Source organism: Diadema antillarum, unplaced genomic scaffold, assembly GCF_040938485.1.
Source record: "Diadema antillarum isolate AM-2024a unplaced genomic scaffold, OU_Dant_1.0 scf00000034, whole genome shotgun sequence".
NCBI classification, from domain to species: Eukaryota; Metazoa; Echinodermata; class Echinoidea; order Diadematoida; family Diadematidae; genus Diadema; species Diadema antillarum.
In genome coordinates, this window is record NW_027270923.1 from 517,795 (window position 1) to 528,443 (window position 10,649).

The 10,649-nt window shown below is 39.8% G+C and overlaps 1 long non-coding RNA gene across 1 annotated transcript; it reads left to right on the top strand.

Moving 5' to 3' along the window:
• Window positions 1-232: 232 nt before the first annotated feature.
• Window positions 233-10,231, top strand: LOC139743532 (uncharacterized). Its single transcript, XR_011711764.1, has 4 exons — window positions 233-267; window positions 5,456-5,555; window positions 6,486-6,530; window positions 10,184-10,231. It is a non-coding gene; the product is annotated as an uncharacterized lncRNA (long non-coding RNA).
• Window positions 10,232-10,649: the final 418 nt, after the last annotated feature.

A 10,649-nucleotide genomic window follows, 5' to 3' on the forward strand; every position in this document is an offset into this window, starting at 1 on the left:
CTCAGTGCAGATATTGAAAATGATGATTGCTGTTGTTGTTACTGTTATTTTGATAATTATCGCTTATGATGGGGAAAGACAGGAAAAAAAAATGATCATTGAGTAGTCAACGAACACATTTTTTTTTTTTTTGCATGATTGATACCTCCACATACCAATACGGGGAAACAGTTAAACGTAGACAAGATTTGAGCGACCAATTCTGCCGGAGAGGGCGCTAAACTAACTATCAAAATGGCGGACGCAAGCACTGTTAAAAAGCTGAAGGTAAGCCACATTTCATTTGGTGTGATCATAAATATACTCTCATATGTAAAGGATTTACGGGTATCAACGTGTAGGTAGGGTATCCATCCATATGTTGCACTACTTCAGAAATTGCAAATCTTTCTAGAAATTGCGATGTAGGCAAGATGATCACGCTGTGCAGCGCGTCTTTTGACTCCCCAGATTATTTGTGTGGTCCCACACGCTGGCTTGCATGTTTGTTGAAAACCGCATTTGCAGCTGCAGCGTACACGTAGTGACTAGACTAGAAGTGTAGATGTAGGTAGGCGGTCTACACTAAACATAGGCCCTACTTGGTAGATTTTTAAAGTGACAAGTAACACGTTGTGGCATACTCGTGAAATAGGCCCCACCACCGCGTGTCCGTACTAATACTACGGCAGCTCGCTTGTTTATATTTGTGAATTCAGCCTCACCGGGCCGTGTGGCGTTCATCGGGAGGTAAGCACGGCGGTGGGGCTTCCTTCCACAGTCTATAAAAGTAGACCTATAACAGTTAAAGTTTAATACTCGTGAATGCGGCCCCACCAAACGGCGTTTACGCGAGATTGAATACAGCGGTGGGGCCGATTTCCACAGCATAGCATCTTTCTCCCGTTTTTTTGCTTTGATCTTCAACTTTTTATTCTCGGAAGGACTCCCTAAATCAAATGTCCCTCGACTAATTTAACGGCCAATTTAACCATAAATACAACCCTACCTGACCCTAAACCCTAACCCTAGGACCTACCCTAACTACACGCAGCGCTGGCGACAGCGCTGCACCTCTATTCCTTCGCGGACGTTGCTATCGTTCACTGTTTCCTTCATGAATATCTTTATTAATCGTGGAAAACTAAAATATAAGGAATAATCGTAATCTATGACCATCATTCAATAACCGGTATGCGATTTTTTGTTTAATTACGTCTAAAACTTACCGAAATCTATGGCTGAAATCAGGTCTGTAAACGTCCTTACTGCTTCACTCCTCATCTGCGTGTTATATGAATGGCATTCACTCTCGTATACTACAACGTAGGTAGTCGGGGCGGAAGTGATGAGATAGTCGGATGACCCCGACTAAAAAAGTTCAAATCATTGCCGGTGCAGCACGCGCGGATCTACTACAAGCTTTACGTAACACATGAAACGCACGGGCGCACGGGCGTACGTAAAAAGCAACCACTTCTGAATGCGCATGCGTGGTAGTTTGTTGCTTTTGTGAAGCTCTCGAAGGAAAAGATGCCACCGCACGATCTACTCCGAAAAATTCAACAATAAGGTCTGGATACCAACAAAACGCCGAATTCAACTCAACCATCAGGAAAATACGCTGTAGGTAAGTGTTGCAAATTATATTACTCTTAAAATCATACAAAATAAAAGGTATTTTATGTGATTTTGCTGTCAATAGTGACGGTCGTTTACAACGTTGAAACACTAACACATGTCAGACCCTGTGCGCAGCACAGTGTCTGGTCAGGCTAGGACCTACCCTTGCTTGCTAATGCACGGGTGCACGCGCACTGCGGTGGGGCCTAGTTCACGATTTTGCCCACGTTGTTTTGTTGTACGTGTTCATACATGTATGTACAAGCCGTAATTGACTAGAACATACAATGTGACCGTGCACCTCAAAACGAACATAAAGTCGCACACACTGATTTTGCGTGAGGACTGAAAATAAATGAAATGGGTCAACCTAGCCGAACTTGACTTTTTCATATTTTCTGAAAGAGCGGGTCTTCTTTTACATTATGCTAAAATTTGGTATCATAAAACGGGCAGGAAAGTGTGGTTTTATAGCAGTTTATCTCGAACATTTTTGGTAGAATAGTGTGATTAGGTGTGTCTTTAGAATCCCTTTTTCATTTCTGAAAAACTTTGTCAACACTCTTCACTTTCAACTCTAATAACTTTTGAAAGGATAGTGCTACTGCTTTGAAAGTTGGCATTGATTACGGACAGAATGTGTTAATGAGGCATGCTTAATTTCAGTTTAGTCTATAATCCCTTCATCGTTGTTACTCTGGTGGTTTACTTGCTGTTTTTTGTCCCATTCATCGCACAGCCAGCACGGTTTGGTAAAGATTAAGCGCTTGAATAGACACTGAACTTCAGAGCCTCTTTTCTCAGTTCACACTTTTCCTGAGTTTGTGCTTTCTTTCCAATATTTAGATAGGTTAGGAGAGTCCATTTGATTTGAGTAATACATCATTTTAAAGCTTAAAGTCTGTTCTTTCAGAATATGGTCTTAACTAAAAATTCATGTCTGGCGACTTTTTGTTTGTTTTAAGGTGCAGAGTCACATATAAGTATACTTGTGTACTTGAAGCCCGAGGCCGAGGAAGTACTCCCTGTGTAGTGTTACCTGTTGGCCTAATGTAAATTTACTCGACCTACATGTACTCACCTAGCAACCTACATTACAGGGCTGCCAACTCTCACGCATTGAGCCTGAGACTCACGCAATTCAACCAATTTTGACCGTCTCACTCTGATAAACGAAATCTCACGCTTAACCCCCAAAATGGGATGTACATGACTACAAAAATAAATATATCTCCAAATTCTCTGATATTTCGAATATTGGTATGCCCAAGCCCAAAATTTCGAGATTTTCCCACGCGGGTGTAAAGCTTAATGAATAATAATCGTTTTCGGCTCGCGTGCAAAGACAAGCTATTGGATTACGATTGGTTTCTAGTTTCTACCTATACCACGTGAGCGTAGCTTGTACTTTTGGCCAAATACAGTACATGTATGGCTATGACGTGTGCTTTACATCGCTTTACATACACTGACTGTGTATGTAGTATGTACGTACGTACTGCCGCACAGCAGGCCGCCAGGCGCTAGCCAGGAGGTCGCTCCACTCCCTCGCAGTGTCTCACGCCAAACTCTCACTCAAGGTTGGCAGCCCTGCCTACAATTAGATCTAAATTTAAGTAAATTAAAATTTAAGTGTACACATCGACATCGTAGCACTGTTAGTCACTTACTGTTGTGTTAGTATACAAATGATGCACAGGATAGAGTGCGTTAGTATAGATGTAGCGCACTATGTAGCTGCATCTCCACTAATGCCACAAGATAATCCTGTGCATTATTTGTTTTATAAAAGGGGTCAAAAACTAACAGCATTTTTCACGTACCTTTGTGGGCCCAAACATTTACGCACGTCGCACTCGGAAATCCCGCACATATAAGTACTGTACGTAGAGTATACGTACGCCACACATGTTACGCACACAAGAAAGGCCGGCCGGCAGCCCGAACTAGAAGTTGTTTTACAGGATTGCCAGCGCGTATACAGCACGTAGTAGCACGCGACGCACTTGTAACAACTGATTGAGTGCGCACTGCTAGTGTAAACATTGTGACGTCAGACCGTGCATGTTAGTGAGAAATTAATACACGCACACCTGACTCATTTCAGCGCTTCCAGTTGGCTACATTCTTTAACCCATTTTATAACAGAATTTACAAGCTGGACCTGGCTTGAGATGGTTGGTGCAATTATGCATTGAAGTTGGTGATTCGCTTTGGCCTTTGCCTTCGGCTTTGGATTGGCCAACACTGAAAAGTCGTGACTGACAGACTCATGGCATGCATGTATGGCTATGGGCCATGGCAGACAGTGCAACTGGAGTGAACTAGTGTAGTCTACACTACAGTTATGCATTGTACTCAATGCAATGTAGATAGTTAATAGTAATGTATTCAATTCAAGAGTGTCCATCAAAAATACGAAACAAAACAAACAAACAAACAAAAACAAAAACATGATTAGGGCTCGGCTCCAATTGAAATAATATGAAGACTAAGGTTAGAGCATTCTACTGTTCCTGCAGCTTCCTGTCCAGGGATAGCAACTGCATGCCATAGATACAATGTAGGCTACATTATTATGCACCATCAATGCATCAAGCAAAGAAATGGAAACACCCTTGGGGGTTCATTGCCTGGCTGCCTCCATTGGTTGTATAGACACCATGGTTCATGTGTCACAGTCCTACTGTATTAAGAAGAACAGGTCAACAAATTCATGTATTAAAAAAAAACTTTTTGAGAGTATTTTATCACAAATACATTTATGATGTACCATGTCATATCAGTGGAGCTTTGTGACACCATGCAAGTGAAAGGAAAAAGCTGATTCTTTGTGTCCTGCGGGAGTGACAGTTTCTGAAGCTCGTCATGAAACTTTCTTTGTGCTTTGGTTTGGTGGATTGAAAGTTGTGAGCTGGATAATTTGCATATCATCCCCTTCAAAGCTTAACGAGAGAATGTCAAACTAAACATGAGGAGTGTTTGAGGGAGTGAGAAATCTTTCTTATGATGATACACTCATTAAGAAAATGATACTGTATAATGTGAGTGAAATTAGGAGTACTTGCCTGTAAGAAAGGTGTGTGTGTGTGGGGGGGGGGGGGGGGTGGGGTGGTGCTACTGCATTCTTATCTATTGTTATTGATCGCACTAGATTAGCAAAAGAAATGATATCAACACCCACTGAGTCAAAGTAATGGTAAGGGTACAAGCGGGTATCTTACAGACATGAAATTTTCCCATTGATTTGAAATGATAATTGTTGGTTCTAAACTATGTGAACAGCAAAGGAGCATTCTTCACACTGAATCTGTCCTCTGGTCTTTGTACACATCTATTCCCCCATTCTTATATCTTTAAAGGTGCATAGTCATGGTGTTTAACGCGGGCGCACGGCGCAAGTTTCCTATAAAGACCTACGCTATCGACTCCTCTTTAGTGCTTACGCTTTGGCCCACTTCCCCGAGTCCGAAGAAGTCCGATCTACTGTAGTCAGTGGTCCGATCACAGTTCGGCTCATGATTCGGCTGAGGGGGATGACAGCTTTAGCAAACTTCTTTTGTGATGTCATAATAACAAGCACATACATGTATGCACGCACCCTGGCATTACTACAGACTGCGCGATGCGCAGAGAAGACAGCGAAGGCAACATTACTTAGCAACACCTACACGCTTTACTCTTGACGACAGCTCAACTTCGGCTATCTTCGTATCAATGCTGACGGTGATCGGCACTATCATCAACAGCACCCTCTACACTACCGGAACTATGCCCCTTTAACATCTATTGCCCCCCCCCCCCCTCTAATCTTTTCATACCTGTAACATCTTTTGCTCCCCCAATCTTGCAGATTGCAGAGTTACGAAAGGAACTGACCGACAGGGGCCTTAATTCAAAGGGGAACAAGGCAGAGCTGGTGGAAAGGCTCACAGCTGCATTAGATGTGGATGGTAGGTATCCGTGATAACTTTTAAGTCATAAATAAGAACATGCATTACCAATCAAATGAAGTAAAAAAAAACAACATGATACAGCCAAGGAAGTTCATTACCATTGTGAGAATTACCTTTTGTAGACCAACAGATCATACTTTTGTACATTATGAAAGACATGTACATGTATATCATCCATTCTGGTACCATCAATCAACCATCCTTAATTCCACTGGCGAACACAATTTTTAAACAGTTCTAAGTCCATTATGTGAATGTCATGTCCCTTCACAAGTATTTCTTTGCAATGTTCCTCATCAGTTTTTTGATTTTTTTAAAAAAAAATCAGTGTGTACAACGTGTAATTGCTTCATCTGTGAGACGGTGTCTGTTTGCTCTATATTTTGTGGTTCACTGTTCTGTAACACCTTTCTTCCCCTCCCCTTTTAACCTTTGATTTAATCAGGGTACAAACACATAATGTGCAAACGTAGATGTGATTGCATGCTTCTGATACTTTGCTGAAGCTTGACTTACAGGCTGTACTTGTATTTTCAGTGAAATTAATGTACATGTAGGACATCCCTTGTCTACATGGATTGTGTCTTAGTCTAAATATACAAACTGTTCCACAGTGTTAATTTCACTGTCGATCTTATTCTTCATCAGACCTCTCAACCACACTGAATTTGGAGGAAAGAATCTGAATTTCGACCATTCCCAGCTCTTGTTTCAACAAGAATGTCCTATTTTTCTGGATGATTTTACTACACACTCCTACAATGTATGGGAACTGCTCTTTCTATCCTACTTTTGAGCCAGATTATCCCTATTTTTCAGTCAGATTGGGAGGTCTGCTTCATGAACCTTCATATGCTGCATGCCCCTAAATGCAATATTATTTTGCTTTGTCACTTGTACATTTGTTCCCATTAACTGTTCTTTCAGCTGTCGGGGTTGATCCTGTCCTTGACAGTGATGTTAATGCTGAGGGTGAATATGTCATATTTGTATTTCTGACCATCACACCACTTCTTCACAGTTGTACATCTATAGCTAGTTTGGTATTTGGGGTCTTTACACTGTAGATCTCGATGAAATACACTGCACCACCCCCTTACATGAAGTGCACTCCACATTTCCAGTTGACATGAGTAATAGTAGAGTAACACATCATTTCTTCATCTAATATGCATTTATGGTTGGACCCAATATCACTACTTTGCGAGAACATGTGCAACTCTTAATAAGTTCTATAATTTTCTGAATTTGTAGTTCAATTTGATTTCAGGGAAACTGGCACACTTTTCTTTCTTTGATATCACTCTATACACCTGTAACAAGGTCTTCTCAAGTGTACAGTGGATTTTTTAGCAAGCGGCTGATCAACTTTATTCTGACATCTCATAAGATAAATTAAAATTTGTCATGATCCTTTAACACCACATTTTATTTAATGCTGAATCATAGCATTAGATTACCCCAAAGAATCTTAGTCAATAAATTGACTAGAGGACACTTCAAGATGAAGAGAGAATGATTAAAATGCTAAATGCACAATTATCCTTTTTATGAAAAAGTAGGTTTTTTTGTACCAGAAAGAAAGATTGTTATCAAATATTTGACATAAAAGTATATGAGTCTTATACCAAATATTATTCGTTAGAGCAAATATGTGAAAACTTCATTTTTATTTGTCATTTTTTATTTTTTATTTATTTTTTATTTTTTTATTTTTATTTATTTTTTTTATTTTTATTTATTTATTTATTTATTTTTTTTAATTTATTTATTTATTTATCTATTTTTTTTTTTTTTTTTGGGGGGGGGGGGGGGGGGGGCATTGGGATGGGCCATGCAACACAGGACTTCCTAATGTGTAGTTTTCCAACAGGGAAATACACAGTCTTGAGCTATAACATCTGCAGATGAGTTCAACAATGTTTGTGCCAAAAAAAGAAAGGAAATGTTAATAGGGGTCTTCCTAAACTGTCAAAATAACCAAGTGTCCTTCAGACAAGCTTCCTTCACTGCAGCAGTGGGTTCACTGCAGGCTTGGCATATACCACATATTATAACACGCTCTGCACTTAAACATCTTGTATAGCCTGCACATTATTTTTGTCCTCCAAAGTAGACATGTCGGGGAAAAAGGGGAAGCATGAGTGGTTTCCTGCTTTGTAGAACATTACCATTTCCACTAGGATGTCCTGTGAAGCATTAAAATGCACTGACTTTGACAGAGATGATGTAGTGAAGTTCAGATGCATGTCGCAGGACTGAGTAGCCCATGTCAGTATGCATGTTGCTTTTACTTTGCAGTAGGCATGCCAGAGGGTAAAGTACGCTTTGAGTATACTGTGGCAGGTGCATAATAAAGACACCATTACATGTTGTGGTCACTTAGTGTCACAAATGGTCACTTAGTGTCACAAAGTGTCACTGAATTGTTACTGAGCTGGTATTCTATTGTTCAAATGAATGAAAACTACATTCCAGCATTAAAAGAAAAAGAAAAAAAAGTTTTAGAGACTTACTGGGTATGGTGACACTATCAAGCGGTCTACATGCATGAAAAAACAAAACAAAACAAAACAAAACATCGCCATGCTACTGGGATGTTTCCTGAATGGTTATTCTAATACATACCACTACTCTTGGGAAATATTGAGTAGAGTTAATTTACTCACATAATATGTGCACTTTTTGGAAGCATTTAACATTCATGTACTTCAACCCTAATCTTTTGGTAGCTTCACATGTTTGCAAAATTTGAGACTCTAGAAGCATGAAGGGCCATGCAGTCTTCATGTAGATCTTGTGCACTGGAAACATTGTTAAAAAGTTCCTTGAATGTTTCATCAGTGTATGTCAAACTCATTACTTTCACCAGTTATGTACCATTGCATGCAATTCTTTGTACATTTAGCTCTGTACTCTTAACCAAGATTGGTTGTTTCCAATGGCTGCTAAAGCTCTGTTGTGTGTTGTCAGCATTGATGGTTTGCAGTGGCACTTTGTGGTACGTACATGTAGTACGACATGGTACAATTGCAAACTGAACCATCAGCAAGATGTGTTGTTTATATATTTAGTATTGGTTTGTTTGATGTATTTTTTTGTTTTTGTTTTGTGTGGCAAATGCTACAGATATATACAGTGTGGTGTACTGTGTGCAACATAACAAAGGACCAACTTTGTATGCTTGGAACGTTTCCATTGTCAGAAATGATGGGTTGCAGTCTATTTCAATTCTGTGTGCAATGCACATCACCATCTTGATACAGATTGGGCATTTAATACAGATCTCCTGCACACAAAGTGATAATGGTTGGTGGTCACTACAAAGATATGATTCGCTGCATAGTCTGTAGGGCTTGCCTGTGTAGTGGGTGCATGTTAAGAAAAATATTTAATCTTGGCAAACCTGCACCCTTCCTGTCTGCATTCTGTCCTATTCTGGTGTGATGCTTCAGCCCATTTCCCACCTACAGATGAACCATTGCACATACAGCTGTAGCACCATTAAAGGGAAGGTAAACCCCAAGAGCAATGTGGATTGAGTGAAAGCAGCAACATTAGTTGAACACATCAGTGAAAGTTTGAGGAAAATCGGACAATCGATGCAAAAGTTATGAATTTTTAAAGTTTTGGTGTTGGAACCGCTGGATGAGGAGACTACTAGAGGATATGACGTATGAGTGGACAACAATACAAAGAAAATATAAAGGAAATTCAACAAAAATTCGCTTTTCTAGAATTATGAAAGAGCAATGGACCAACCGCTTTCAGAAAGAAGGGGGAATAATTGCTACCCTTAACATATGTCAATATCAAGTTGATGGAATTTTTAATTTTCATGGAAAATTGATTTTTGTAGAATTTTCTTTATATTTTCTTGGTATTGTTGTCCACTCATACGTCATAACCTTTAGTAGTCTCGTCATCCAGCGGTTCCAACACCAAAACTTTAAAAATTCCTAACTTTTGCATCGATTGTCCGATTTTCTTCAAACTTTCACTGATGTGTTCTACTAATGTTGCTGCTTTCACTCAATCCACATTGCTCGTGGAGTTTATCTTCCCTTTAAGCGGCAGGGGCAGATCCAGGAATTCCGAAAAGGGGGGGGGGGGGTGCCAAAAATATTTCTGGTGCTACTTTTGGGCTTCAGTGCAATTTTCTGCCACCACTACAATCAGCTGACAAAGATGGTTTCTTCAAGAATTAAAGGGGCCACCCACTTTCATTTTTTTTTCTTTTTCTTTCTTTTGTTTTAACCAAAAAATGGGGGTCGTGCACTCAGGGATGAAAGAATAAAATACTAAAAGTCCAGAGCAAATACAACAGGATAGCACACCAATGATGCACTGTCATCTTCATTACAGTTTCAAAGTAGCCACAGATAACCTGCCCTGTATTACTCAACAGAAGCAGTTTTAAGACTGCAGAATGTCGATTGAAGGATCTATTAACATTTGGACAATCCCACATAAGTATAAAGAAAATAATACTGATGAGAGGTGATTTGGTTTGAACTGCAGTCACCTAGTAACTCGTTGAGATCTTGGGGAACCTTTCAATTTGTGCATACATGTCAATGACGATGGTAGATTTAATCTGTCATTCTTTTCCCCATACCCTACAGCTGTCCTGACTGCAGATGACGATGCAGAAGACTTACTGAATCAGGAAGAGGTGATTTATTTCATGCCATGAGGTTGATTCACAGTTCTGTGTGCTGTAAGGAAACAAAACAAAGAGTGAAATTTACTTAACCTGTAAGAGATAACACCTGTTACAGTGGACTCATTATGACTAAGTCCTCAGGACCGGCAGTTTTCTTTTGTTATATTGAAATCTTGTTATAACTGAACAAATGAACAATAAAAAAAGCATAGAGTGGACAACGTTGCAGCCCGAATTTTTACTTCGTTGTAACCAGGATTTCGTTATAACTGTGTTCGTTATAAGAAGAGTACACTGTACGTACCTCACTTTGACTTCATGGTGCATCTTGGTTTTTATCATAATGTGGCTGAAATAAAGCAATATAAGACACGACATTGGACCAAACTTTGTGCATGGTATGATAGGTTACAGAGCCATTGGTC